Raw genomic sequence first — 15,043 nt, 5'->3', positions numbered from 1 at the left:
GTGGTCTGTGTGAGGCAGGCTCGGAGGACCCAAAAGCAGACACAACAGAAAATGTTCAATATAACTGATTTTAATGCACAATGTCAAGGTCAAAACAGATTAATTATAATCAAAAGGAAAGTTACCTTATTTAAATACCACTAATTTTACGCAGAAAATGAAAGTCAAAAGGAGGAGATTGAAATAAAAAAAAAAACATTACTTTGAAGTGAGCTGTGGCGTGGCTGAGCAGGGGCTGTAGAAAGGAGTAAAGGAGCGAGTGGCACAGAGCGTGTGCGGTGGCCAGCAGAGCGCGCGCTGCTGAGAACGCGCAGGCTGGACAAAAGCTGCAGCAGAGTGAGCGCGGCTGTGTGGAGAGAAGTCCGCTGCGCGCGTACTGAATCCGGCGCGCCGGTAGAGGGAGAGCAGCAGCAGCCGAGCGAGATCAGAGCTGCAGTGATCCTATGGGTTTAGACAGAGTCGCAGTCGAAAGGGAAAGCAAATGTTCAGAGCCGGGTTATCAGTCAACGACGCAAACAATTCCAAATCGTGAAGCAAAGGCGTAACTAGGGGAGAAAAAGGTCAACAACGTGAAAGGCAAAAAAGTATGTTTTAGTAAAACACGACACAAAACACTTGGCTTGGAGCACGCAATAATTCGGCAAGAGTTCGCTGTCTGAGAAAGAATTATATAGAGTGCGAGTGATGAATGAGATGAGGCGCAGGTGTGCTCGAGCATGAATGAATGAGGCGGCAAAATGGAAGCAACGGAATGGAGTGTGGAAAGGAGTCGCTGGAGATCATGACCTGGCTTGAGCAGAGGGCGTGACTTGGCGTACCGTTACAGTACCCCCCCTCCTATGGGCGCCACTGGGCGTCCTAGCTGGTGCTTCTGGGTGTTGTCGGTGGAAGTCAGAGATTAGAGTCGGGTCAACAATGAACCTGGCAGGGACCCAACTTCTCTCTTCTGGTCCATAACCCTCCCAATCGACGAGGTACTGTAGACCCCTTCCTCGGCGTCGAGCTCTCAGCAGCTTGCGCACTGTAAAGACCTCACCTCCATCAATGAGTTGGGGAGGAGGAGGAGGGCGGGGGGGTTGGGATAAAGGGCTGGACACCAGTCGCCTGAGCTGAGAAACATGAAACGTCGGATTGATGCGGCGCATGGAGAGGGGTATGGAAGGCCTGACAGACACAGGGTTATTTACTTTGATGATGGTGAATGGTCCGATGAACCTGGGAGACAATTTGTGAGAGACTGTTTTGATGGGAATGTCTCGGGTGGACAGCATCACCCTTTGGCCCACTCTGTACCTGGGGGCTGCCGAGCGGCGTCGGTCAGCTTGCCGTTTGAAGGTGCTGATGGTGCGTAGGAGACGGGTTCTGGCCTGGGACCAAACTCTCTTGCAACGGCGCACAAAAGACAGGGCTGATGGCACGGTTACCTCCTCTTCTTGGGATGGGAACAGTGGAGGCTGATAGCCCAGGCAGCACTGGAAGGGAGAGAGGCCAGTAGCGGAAGTTGGCAGAGAGTTGTGCGCATACTCAATCCAGGGGAGTGTCCTGCTCCACGTGGTTGGGTCTCGTGAGGCCATGCACCTTAAGGCCTTTTCCAGTTCCTGGTTCACTCTCTCTGTCTGCCCATTTGACTGAGGGTGATAACCAGAGGATAGGCTGGGTGTTGCTCCGATTAATCTGCAAAATGCTCTCCAGAACTCTCCTGTGAACTGGGGGCCACGATCGGAGACAATGTCGGAGGGGAGACCATGCAAACGGAAAATGTGGAGGATCATTAACTCAGCCGTTTCCTTGGCTGACGGGAGCTTTGGCAAGGGGACAAAATGGGCAGCTTTGGAGAAGCGATCAACTATGGTCAGTATGCATGTATTGCCCTCAGAATTGGGGAGGCCGGTAACAAAGTCCAGAGCAATATGAGACCAAGGGCGGTGAGGAGCTGGGAGGGGATTCAGGAAACCAGCAGGGGGTTTGTTAGTCGACTTGTTTCTAATACAAGTGTCACAGGCTGTCACAAACCCCTGAACATCAGCCTTCATAGATGGCCACCAGAACCGTTGCTGCAGGAGGGATAGGGTGCGGGCTCCCCCCGGATGACAGGCAATTCGGGAGCTGTGTCCCCATTCCAGCACCTGAGATCGAACTGATGCTGGGACGAAGAGGAGGCCAGGGGGAACGTTGCTGGGGCCTGGTTCCTGATTGAGCGCCCTCTTCACCTGCGTTTCGATATCCAGGAGTGCGGCCGCCACAAGGCAACGAGGGGGTAAGATTGTCTCTGCCAGCACTGGTTCGTGGGGGGCGGAGAACTGTCGAGATAGGGCGTCAGGTTTTCCATTTTTGGAGCCTGGGCGATACGAGAGCGTGAAATCAAAACGGGAGAAAAATAGGCTCCACCTGGCCTGACGGGCATTGAGTCTCCTGGCTGATCTGAGGTACTCCAAGTTTTTGTGGTCGGTCCAGACCAGGAATGGAGAGGTAGTTCCCTCCAACCAGTGTCTCCACTCCTCTAGGGCGAGTTTGACCGCCAACAGTTCCCGATCTCCTATGTCATAGTTTCTTTCCGCAGAGGAGAGACGACGGGAGAAGAAGGAGCAAGGGTGTAACTTCTTGTCCTTGAGTGACCTTTGAGACAAGACGGCCCCAACTCCTGACTCTGAGGCATCCACCTCCACCACGAACTGGAGGGACGGGTCCGGGATAATCAGAATGGGTGCGGACGTGAACCTAAGCTTTAGTTTGGTAAATGCCTCTTCAGCCTGCATGTTCCAGAGAAAGGGAACCTTGGTGGAGGTTAGCATGGTGAGAGGTGCTGCCACTGAGCTGTAGTCCCTAATGAAGCGCCTATAAAAATTGGCAAACCCCAAGAATCGCTGGAGCTCTCGTCTAGTGGTGGGTATGGGCCAGTTGGTAACTGCAGATAACTTTGAAGGCTCCATCTGTAGGCTGGAAGGGGCAATAATAAAACCAAGAAATGACACAGACTCTCGGTGGAATTCACACTTCTCGGCTTTAACAAAAAGTTTATTCTCGAGGAGTCTTTGCAAGACCTGTCTGACGTGCAGCTTGTGTTCCTTCAGAGAACGAGAAAAAATCAAAATGTCGTCTAGGTAAACAAAAACAGAGATATTAAGGAAGTCTTTTAGGACGTCATTCACCAGGGCTTGAAAAACAGCAGGGGCGTTGGTCAGCCCGAAGGGGACCACTAGGTACTCGTAGTGGCCTGTGGGTGTATTAAATGCGGTCTTCCATTCGTCCCCCTCCCTTATCCTTACCAGGTGGTATGCATTTCGCAAGTCCAGTTTGGTGAATATACTAGCTCCTTGCAGCAATTCAAACGCGGATGACATGAGGGGAAGGGGATAGCGATTCTTGACAGTGATTGCATTTAGGCCACGGTAATCGATACAGGGGCGAAGGGACTTGTCCTTTTTATCCACAAAAAAGAAACCTGCTCCGGCCGGCGAGGATGAGGGTCGGATGATCCCTGCTGCCAGTGATTCAGTGATGTATTTATCCATGGCTTCTCTCTCCGGGGCCGAAAGGGAATACAAGCGGCCTCTCGGGGGGGTTGTACCTGGGAGCAGATCAATGGAGCAGTCGTAGGGTCTGTGGGGTGGTAGAGAGAGGGCGCGTGACTTGCTAAACACCTGCCGGAGGTCATGGTACTCAGGCGGGACATTGGACAGATCTAAAACTTCATCAACAACAACACAGGGTGGTGAATGAGCCCTAGCAGATTGAAGGCATGAAGACAGACAGGCAGGGCTCCAATCGAGAATAGTATTCTTGGCCCAATCAATGTTGGGGTTATGTCTGACCAGCCATGGATTCCCAAGGACGACTGGGGCATGAGAGCTCTTCATAATAAAAAAAGAGATAGTCTCTACATGGTTACCTGAGGTTCTAAGAGCGACAGGGGGGGTGCGATGAGTGATGGGAGATAGAGAGCTGCCGTCAAGGGCCTGGACAGACAGGGGGTTGTCAAGGGGCAGAAAAGGGATTCCCAGCTCCCTTGCAGTGACAGCACAGATCAGGTCTTGGTCGGATCCAGAGTCAATGAGGGCCTTAAGTGGTTGAGCTTGGTTGTTCCAGACGATCATGACAGGGAGTAGGGAGCGTTTACCTGAGAGGTTCTCTTGAGAGTGGCCCTCCAAGACTCCCAGTTTCATTGGGGGGCCTATCCTTTTAATGGGCACTGGAGACGGAAATGACCTACTTGACCGCAGTAGAAGCAGGCTTCTTTCTCCCGCCGACGTTGGCGCTCCTCAGGAGAGACGCGGGTCCGGTCAACCTGCATAGGCTCCGCTGGAGGATCGGTAGTTTGTGGAGGGGTGGTTGGTCTGACTCTTAGAGGTTGTGTGTTCTCACGGCGCCTAAGTCGGAGGCGTGCGTCGACGCGGCCGGCTAAATCCATGAGTTCCTCTAGGTTCGCAGGGTGCTCCCGAGAGATCAACTCATCCTTGACAGCCTCACTCAGCCCATGAAAAAACACATCATACATGGCACAGTCGTTCCATCCACACGAGGCCGCCAGAGTGCGGAACTCAATGGCATAATCATAAGCTGAACGTGTACCTTGGCGGAGTCTCAACATCTGCCCTGCTGCTTCTCGGCCAGAAAGTGAACGATCAAAGACTCTCTTCATCTCCTGAGTAAACGCTTGGTAATTGGTGCAACGAGGATCATCGGCGTCCCAAAGGGCCGTTCCCCATTCACGGGCCCTTCCAGAGAGGAGGGTGATGACATAAGCGATCTTGGAACGTTCAGTAGGGAATGTTGAGGCTTGTAATTCGAGAAGATTGAACTGGAGGTGGTGTGACCTGAAGCCGTTCGATCTGAGAGGTCAGTGCAGTGACAGTGTCTGCCATTAGCTTAAGGCTCTGGTTGACCTGCTGAATCTCCCCTTGGTGTGTGCCGAGGAGGGTGCCCTGGGCCTCCAAGGCGGCTCTGAGCTGTCCTAGGTCTGCTGGGTCCATTCTGGCCGAATTATTCTGTCAGAGGGGTGGTCTGTGTGAGGCAGGCTCGGAGGACCCAAAAGCAGACACAACAGAAAATGTTCAATATAACTGATTTTAATGCACAATGTCAAGGTCAAAACAGATTAATTATAATCAAAAGGAAAGTTACCTTATTTAAATACCACTAATTTTACGCAGAAAATGAAAGTCAAAAGGAGGAGATTGAAATAAAAAAAAAAACATTACTTTGAAGTGAGCTGTGGCGTGGCTGAGCAGGGGCTGTAGAAAGGAGTAAAGGAGCGAGTGGCACAGAGCGTGCGCGGTGGCCAGCAGAGCGCGCGCTGCTGAGAACGCGCAGGCTGGACAAAAGCTGCAGCAGAGTGAGCGCGGCTGTGTGGAGAGAAGTCCGCTGCGCGCGTACTGAATCCGGCGCGCCGGTAGAGGGAGAGCAGCAGCAGCCGAGCGAGATCAGAGCTGCAGTGATCCTATGGGTTTAGACAGAGTCGCAGTCGAAAGGGAAAGCAAATGTTCAGAGCCGGGTTATCAGTCAACGACGCAAACAATTCCAAATCGTGAAGCAAAGGCGTAACTAGGGGAGAAAAAGGTCAACAACGTGAAAGGCAAAAAAGTATGTTTTAGTAAAACACGACACAAAACACTTGGCTTGGAGCACGCAATAATTCGGCAAGAGTTCGCTGTCTGAGAAAGAATTATATAGAGTGCGAGTGATGAATGAGATGAGGCGCAGGTGTGCTCGAGCATGAATGAATGAGGCGGCAAAATGGAAGCAACGGAATGGAGTGTGGAAAGGAGTCGCTGGAGATCATGACCTGGCTTGAGCAGAGGGCGTGACTTGGCGTACCGTTACAGGAGTGACTGCTTGCACTCTGCACTAAATATACATTCACTTTTTACATTGTTCGACTGTGACCATACCTAACTCTTATTTCTCCATCTCTTTGCTCTCTCCTTTTCTGCTCTCTCCTCTCTCTCTCTCTCTCTCTCCCTCTCTCCTTTTTCCTCTACCTATCTCTCTGTCGAGCTATGCATGTCGCTCCTGAGCTGCCAGTGATCCAAACCCCCTCTGCCTGCTGGACCTCTCTAACTCATCCTGGAGTCCTGCTTCTGGTTGGAGATCTCATCACATGGATGCCCCCGAGTGGTCTGCCTGGAATGCGTGTGGTGACTGGGGTGGTTCCACTTTTCCATGAAGGTGGTCCTGTCCTCGACTGATGCAGACAGCTGTTCTCTGAGGACCTGTGACTTCAGTCGCTCAATAGTTCAGGACTGAAATTTTTCACAGTCTACCTGAGCCTCCAGGAACAAACTGGACTTTAATCTTACACATCTCCTCTTATATTGAACTTCCAGTCTCGCATATTATTATGCACATCAATCCCTGCTATCTGTTTTCACCCAGATGAGGATGGGTTCCCTGTTGAGTCTGGTTCCTCTCAAGGTTTCTTCCTATTACCATCTCAGGGAGTTTTTCCTTGCCACCGTCGCCGTCGTCCTAGGCTTGCACATCGGGGACAATCATATAATTTTGATTCATACACATTTACATTTCATACAATCTTAATTCTTTTTATTGTGTAAAGCTGCTTTGTGATGATGTAAATCGTTAAAAGCGCTATACAAAAAAAATTGAATTGAATTGAATTGAATCTGTGCCATCCTAAGAAAAGGCTAAATGATAATTTACAAGCATCTCATCTCATTTTGTTAATATTTTTGTGACCCCACTTCCCCCCATCTCAGTGGCTAATGGAAGTGGTAAAAAAAAAACAGGGAGTAGGTAAAAATATATCATTGCCCTTTTGTTTTGCCCTTAATCAATAAAAGGTCATAGACTGGTATATTTTATTACTAAAAAACAAAAGGAACAAATAAGAAGGATGGGTGTATTCATATTCCAGATATTGTATCTGGTAGGATGTCAAATACACAGTCCCATGAGTGGTTAGGATACAAATGTGTGGCCTTAAACTTCCTAAAAACTTCAACCATAAAGTCCAGGTATCTTGATTTTTGAATATAATATTTGGAGTTTATAGTTTAACAACCAGGAAAAAAATAACATAAATAGGTTATTTAGCAACCAGGTAATAATGAAAGTAAGAGGTTTTGCATGAGAGATATCAATATAAAAATATGTTGCTCTTAGAAAGTTTTCCTGGTCCAAACTGTTTGCATTCAAGGACCTTAACCATTATAGGTCCTGTGAGAGGAATTATTTACAGAGCTATGAAGCCCTCAGAGGTTTGTTGAAGAACATTAGTAAACAAACAGGATCATGAAGCCCAAGAAACACACCAGACAGGTCAAGGATAAAGTTGTGAAAAAGTCTAAAGCAGGGTTAGGTTATAACATGGTTACACATGGACATTCACCTAAACTGACGGGCAGGGCAAGGAGGGCATTATCATTATAATCAGCCTTAGCTCAGTGGTTAAGGCATTGGACTACGGTTCGGAAGACGGTTCGAAAGATCCCAGGTTCAAACCCCACAACCACCAGGTTTCCACTGTTGGGCCCTTGAGCAGATGTGTAATGAGATAAAATGTAAGTCGCTCTGTATAAGAGCATCTGCCAAATGTAAATGTGGAGGAGCTGTCCTGAGATTCCTGCCCATAGGACAACAGGACAATTATTATTCATGTACCATTATAAGAGAGTGAAAAAAAAAAAAAAAGCCATAAGAAGTGCCGTTTACAGTTCACAATAAGCTATGTTCAGACACAGCAAACATGTGGAAGAAGGTGCTTTGCTTAGATGAGATTAGGCCTAAATGCAAAACGCTATGTGTGGTGAAAAAATAACACTGTGCTAGGTGGTGGCAACATCATGTATGGGGATGCTTTTCTTCAGTAGGGGCAGGGAAACTGGTTAGAGTTGATGGGAAGATTGATACAACCAAATACAGGGCAATCTTAGAAGAAAACATGTTAGAGTCTGCAAAAGAATTGAGCATGGGGCAGAGGTTCACCTTCCAGAAGGACAATGACCCCAAACATACAGCCAGAGATACAATCAAATGGTTTAGATCAAAGCATGTGTTAGAATGTCCTAGTTAAAGTCCGGCCCAAAATTAAGGACGTTTTTACACCGGGAACAATTGTTCCATTCTGTTCGCGAGTATGATTTCTCCACAACAGGTTTGCGTGCACACTGTAGGATCGGTTCCAATCCCGGACACACTTGCGTATTTACACAACCAAAAACAGTAGGTGGCAGTAGAGACTAAAAAAAAAACAGGTAGTTTTTTCCGTTGAAAGAAACGGCGAACGAAGAAGAAACACCCGCTCAGGTTATGAACTGTGAGACACCCATGTGGATGTTTTTATTTTTGTGACAAAAACAACATCACTCTAAACAACCTGCCTACTGACACATCTACCGCACAGGTCGAAGGGAAAAATGAGCACATGCTGCGTGGATACGCTACTTCTGCTACAAATAAATATAATGCCTGCTATAATAAAGTTCAACAAATAGCATAGATGCATATAATAAATAATAAATACAGTGGAACCTTAGATTACAAGCATTATTCATTCCAGAAGTGTGATTGTATATCATAACCTTAATCGTTTGTAAATCAAAGTCAGATTTTTTGTTCCACAACCCAAAAAAATTTAATATAAAAATAATTAATACAAAATTATGAAGTAAAAATAAAACAAATTATTCTGCACTTTAACCTTAAAAAAAATCTCCACAAATAAGTGTTTTTATTAGTTTTTGTGCATGTGTGTGAAGACTAGAGGAGAAGGCTGAGAGAGAGAAAATTGATCTTTATCCTATCTAACACACACACACACACACACACACACAGACATACACAGTGCATGCGCGCACAAACACCAACGGTACCATTGGCTCAGTTGTGATCATGTGACGCTAGGCATCAAAACAAGAAGCGCATACGTGCCACATGATACTCGGTACTCGTAAACCAAGACTTGTTTGTTTTTCTAAGTCAAATTTTTTTTTTAATTTTGCTTGTCTTGTCTGGGTTACCACAATCTAAGGTTCCCTTTCAAAGGCTACACTCGATGCTGCGTGAAAACGCTATGGGAACATCTTTTCGTGTTGCCGGTTGTAAATCATGTGTGTACCAAACACGCCAAATTTTGGCTTATATAACCTCGGTCAGGTGATGTCATCTAATGAGACGCACCTGCAGGTTATAAATAGGTGTATTCAATTCAATTCAATTTTATTTCTATAGCGCTTTTAACAATGGTCATTGTCTTAAAGCAACTTTACAAAAATGAAAAATTCACTTAGAAAAGAAAATATTTGGAAGTGTGTATGTGTGAGAAAATGTGTCTGGATAATAATAAAATGAATAAATAATGAATGAAATGTCTCTGATGAGCAAGCCAAGGGTGACGGCAATGGTGGCAAGGAAAAACTCCCTGAGATGGCAATAGGAAGAAACCTTAAGAGGAAACAGACTCAATCAGGGAACCCATCTTTATTTGAGTGATACCAGATAGAAATAACATCATGTGTGTTGTGCAGGTGAAAGTCCAATATAACAGAGGTTATTTAAATCAACATGAAGTCCAGTTCAGCACAGGGAGTCAGTAGGTGCAGAGGGCAGATGGGGTCTGGGTCACTGGAAGCACAGGAGCAGCATGTGTAGCTCCAACCATCATACGCAGAATCCAGCTGAAGCTGGTCCTTCTCTGGTTGCCTTAGAAACCTCGCAGGGTTGGCCTTTGTCTACTAAAGCTGGCACAATCTCCGGATGCCTCGGGATGGGTAGAAAAATACAGAAAAGATGGAGAGAATTAGCATAGTTGCCATTCAGGATAGGTGTACTGGAGTATGAGGTTATGGGATGAGTTACACGTATGCCAGATTAAAGAGATGCGTCTTGAGTCTACTTTTAAATTGGGAAACCGTGTCTGCTCCCCGAACACTGTCTGGATGGCTATTCCAAAGTGTTGGAGCTAAATATGAAAATGCCCTACCCCCTTTTTGTAGATTTTAAAATTCTGGGAACTACCAGAAGTCTGGAGTTTTGTGATCTTAAGGAGGGTGGTGGATTGTAGCGTATCAGAAGACTGGTTAGGTATGTGGGAGCTAAACCATTTAAGGCCTTGTATGTAAGTAGTACTATTTTGTAATTAATTCTAAACTGAACAGGTAGGCAGTGCAGGAATGATAATTTTGGGGTTATATGATCATATTTTCTGGATCTAGTGAGAACCCTGGCGGCTGCATTTTGAACTAACTGAAGCTTGTTTATTGAGGATGCAGGACAACCACCTAGTAATGCATTACAATAGTCCAGTCTGGAGGTCATGAATGCATTAACTAGCTTTTCTGCATCAGATACGGATAGGATGCTCCTAAGTTTGGCAATATTTCTAAGATGGAAAAAGGCTGTTTTGTGATATTGGAAATATGATTTTCAAAGGAAAAGGGTTTTCGCGTTCTTTAGAGAACCACGAGCCGCGCTGCACTCCTGGCGATCACAAGCCAATCTGGATGAGGCGCGCGAGATGGAGTCTCCCCTCCTTTCTCTCACCCGCTCTTCCGATTGGAAAGTCTCTCCTTACACTTCACAAGCGCACTCCGGTGCTTCTCGTGAGTATGTAGAAGAGACTCTTGCTTCTGTGGAAATAGAAGTAGCTACCTCAGAACGCTCCTTTAAGGAAGATTGAGAGTATAAGGAGCTGCTTGAAGTTATAATGCGTGCAGTCGAGCGGCTGCACATTGATTGGCCACAGGAGCAACCTTGTCCAAATGTTTAAAATTAGATGACTGATTTCTGTCTGGTGGCCAGGAGATGGAGCCACAACGCCGCTCTCTGTCCCCTTTTTAACAACCTTCACAACGAATTAACTTATTCTTGGAGCAAGCCTTAATTATCCCGTATTTTTGTACCATCGACTTCGTTTTATGCGAATATCGTTAATGCAAAAAGCACAATGTTATATGGTGATGCCCCAGATAGAAGAGACACTTGCGGGCTATCTCTCTCCCGGGACATCATCCTCACTAAAGAAGCCAACACTTCTCTCCAAGCCGTGTAGAACTTCTTCTACATGGCTTCCTGGTAGGAAAGGCTTTTCAAGCAGCAGGTTAGGCCGGTGCTTCTTTGCACACCATGGCGGTCTTGCAGGCGTTCCAGGCTGATCTGCTAAAGGACTTGAGCACGAGCAGCACCGTGAATTTCCTGAATTACGCTGGGCTACTGATTTGTCCCTTTGAGCAACCAAGCAGACAGCCTGTGCTATCGGCCGTTTTATGGCTTCCCTGGTGTCTGCAGAGAGGCACTGTCAAGGGGCCAAGCGAGGTCAGGCAGGCTGATATGACCCAAGTGCAGACACCACTGTGGAATGACACTTGAAAAACTTTAATAATGAAAGTGTAGGAGATGGGGGGGTAGTGCTTGGTGTCACTTTATCACGGATACCACTAAATAGTGAATGTGGAACTGTAATGGAAATGGAGGGTAGAGGTGCAGCTCTGCAGTAAAGCTCTGATGTTTTATTAAAGTGAGGTCCCACAGTTAACCTTGACGTGGATGATGGCTGCTGGATGTCGTTTATGCAGTGGAGGAAACAAAAGCGGATGCAGATCCACACGGGGCAGAAATAGAGAAGAGCAGAGTCGTTTCACCTGTTGGTGTCTTGAAGTGTGTGGAATCCGAAAGTGATAACAATAGCGTAGTCGAGGGGCGAAGCGTGAGTCGGTATCCGTGAGAGCAATCAGAGCCAGATCAAACAAATCCGAAGCGAGGGACGATAGCAAAAGTCAAGGGGCGAAGTGTAAATCCGTGAAGGGGCGAAGTGTGAGTCCGTGAAGCAGATATCAGGTCTAACAAATCCGAAGCGAAGAGCAAAGCGAAAACCGTTAAACAAAACACTTGGTCGAAATACACATGAATCCTAGAAAAATAACCGCGAGAAAAACTGGGCTGTGGAGCACGCAATAATTCGGCAGCAAGGAAGTGCGCTGCGCTTCCTTAAATGCCGGGAGAAATTATTTGTGAATGGGGAACCGGTGTGTGTGTGTAGAAAAGCGGATTGGGAATCAGACGTTTGATTTGGGATACGTTCAAGGTTTGGTTGATACGACGCATGGTGGAAGGTAGAGCTAATCTTACAGAAGAATGATTGATGATCTTAATTATGGTAAACGGTCCGATGAATCTGGGTGAGAGTTTACGAGAGATCGTTTTTATCGGTACATCCCTTGTGGACATGACTCTCTGGCCGATGCGATATCTTGGGGCTGCAGAGCGACGTCGGTCCGCTTGTTTCTTATAACTTTTGACAAACCGGAGGAGTTGTCTTCTGGCTTGTAGCCAGGTTCTTTTGCAACGGCGAACAAAAAGCTGGGCAGAAGAAACTGTTACCTCTTCCTCCTGAGAAGGAAACAAGGGTGGCTGATAGCCCAGGCAGCAATGGAACGGGGACAAGCCCGTTGAGAAGGTTGGGAGAGAGTTATGGGCGTATTCAAACCACGGGAGAAATTTGCTCCAAAAGGTTGGGTTCTGAGAGGTCATGCACCGCAGAGTTGCCTTCAACTCTTGATTCATTCTCTCTGTTTGGCCATTTGTCTGTGGATGATAGCCTAAGGATAGACTTGGAGTGGCTCCAATGAGTTTGCAGAACGCTTTCCAAAATTTTGCTGTGAATTGTTGGTCTCGATCTGAGACGATGTCCGTGGGGAGACCATGAAGGAGAAAAACGTGAAGAATAAGTAACTCTGCCGTCTCTTTGGCGGAAGGGAGTCCAGGGAGCGGCACGAAGTGGGCAGCTTTGGAAAAGCGGTCGACGATGGTCAGGATGCAATTGTCATTATTGGAGTTGGGTAGTCCAGTAACAAAGTCGATGGCAATGTGGGACCAAGGGCGGTGAGGGACTGGGAGTGGTCTAAGGAGACCCGCCGGGGGCCTATTGCTGCCTTTGTTCCTGATACAGGAGTCGCAGGCTGCCACATACCTGATGACATTCTCCTTTAATGTGGGCCACCAGAAACGTTGTTGAATCATAAACTGGGTACGTTTGCCCCCAAGGTGGCAAGCAAGCTTGGAGCTGTGTCCCCATTCCAAGACTTAAGTGCGCATGGTTGCGGGGACAAAGAGACGACCTTGGGGAACATTACTTGGGGTAGGGCCTTGGGCATGGGCTTGTTTTACCTGTTCCTCGATGCGTAGTAATGTGGCTGCCACTAAGCAGCGAGTGTGGAGAATGGTCTCTTGGGGCGAGGAGACTTGGTCTGAAGAAAACTGCTGGGACAGGGCATCTGGCTTTGAATTTTTGGCTCCAGGACGGTAAGATAGGGTGAAATTAAACCTGGAAAAAAACAAGGACCACCTGGCCTGTCAGGCGTTAAGTCTCTTAGCTGTTTTCAGATACTCTAGGTTCTTGTGATCCATCCAGACGAGAAAGGGGTGTTCAGTTCTTTCTAGCCAATGTCTCCACTCCTCTAAGGCAAATTTTACCGCTAGCAACTCTCGGTCTCCAATGTCATAGTTCCTCTCAACAGGCGAAAGGCGATGAGAAAAAAAAAGAACAGGGGTGCAGCTTGTTGTCCTTGGGAGTTCTCTGAGACAGTACTGCCCCCACCCCTGTTTCAGAGGCATCAACTTCCACGACAAATTGTATGGCGGGATCAGGAACAGTAAGGATAGGGGCCGATGTGAACTTGTCTTTGAGTCTTTGGAAAGCCTCCTCTGCCTGTTCGTTCCAATGGAAAGGGAGTCTTGAGGAGGTTAGGGTTGTGAGTGGGACAGCAATGGCGCTGTAGTTTCTTATAAACCGTCTGTAAAAATTAGCAAACCCCAGAAAGCGTTGGAGATCACGTCTAGAAGTAGGGGTAGGCCAATCAGTGACAGCTTTTACCTTGGTGGGGTCCATCTGGATCATGGATGGTGAGATAATGAAACCAAGGAAAGTGATAGAGTTCTGATGAAATTCACACTTCTCGGCTTTAACAGATAATTTATTTTCGAGGAGCCTTCGCAGTACTAGGCGCACATGGTTTTTATGTTCCTCAAGGAAACGTGAAAAAATTAAAATATTATCTAGGTAGACGAAAACAAAAACATTCAGAAAATCCCTGAGAACATCATTAACTAAGGCCTGAAAAACTGCCGGGGCGTTGGTAAGGCCGAAAGGAACCACGAGGTACTCATAGTGTCCTGTAGGGGTGTTAAATGCTGTCTTCCATTCATCCCCTTCCCTTATTCGGACAAGGTGGTAAGCATTTTGTAGATCCAGCTTTGTGAATACTTTGGCCCCTTGAAGGAGTTCAAAAGCCGTGGTCATGAGTGGGCGGGGATGCCGGTTCTTGACAGTAATTTCATTAAGGCCTCTAAAATCAATGCAGGGCCAAAGGGAATTGTCTTTTTTTCTTGACAAAGAAAAATCCAGCGCCTGCCGGTGAGGAGGACGGTCGAATGACGCCCGCGGCGAGGGACTCTGTGATGTAATGGTTCATGGCCTCTCTCTCTGGTGGGCTAAGTGAATAAAGTCGCCCCTTGGGGGGTGTGGTGCCTGGGAGGAGGTCTATTGCGCAATCATAAGGTCGCTGAAGAGGGAGTGAGAGTGCTCGTGCTTTGCTAAAAACCAGTTTGAGGTCAGAGTAATCTGATGGAACGTTAGAAAGGTCAAGATGTTCGTCGACCATGGTAGGGGGTGGAGAATGGGTAGCAGCCGAATGAAGGCAGGATGCGAGGCATGAGGGACTCCAGCCCAGGATAATGTTCTTAACCCAGTCAATGTGGGGATTGTGGAGAGTAAGCCAGGGGCGGCCAAGAACGATCGGCCAAGGAATAAGGGCTGTCAACGACAAAGAGGGATATGTCCTCCACGTGGTTCCCAGAAATACATAGAGTCACTGGAGTCATCTGGTGTGTAATGGGAGGGAGGCTGCTGCCATCTAGGGCTCGCACAGAGAAGGATGGGTTCAAAGAATGTAAGGGGATTCCCAAATCTCTGACTGTGTTGAGGCTGATCAGGTTCCGATCTGCCCCGGAATCAATCAGGGCTTGCATGGCATGGGGTTCAGTGTCATGGATGAGGGTAACAGTAAAACATGAACGTGTGTCAGGGAGGTTT

The sequence above is a fragment of the Clarias gariepinus genome, chromosome 12 (assembly GCF_024256425.1).
Source record: "Clarias gariepinus isolate MV-2021 ecotype Netherlands chromosome 12, CGAR_prim_01v2, whole genome shotgun sequence".
Lineage (NCBI taxonomy): Eukaryota > Metazoa > Chordata > Actinopteri > Siluriformes > Clariidae > Clarias > Clarias gariepinus.
This window is presented reverse-complemented; position numbering follows the sequence as displayed.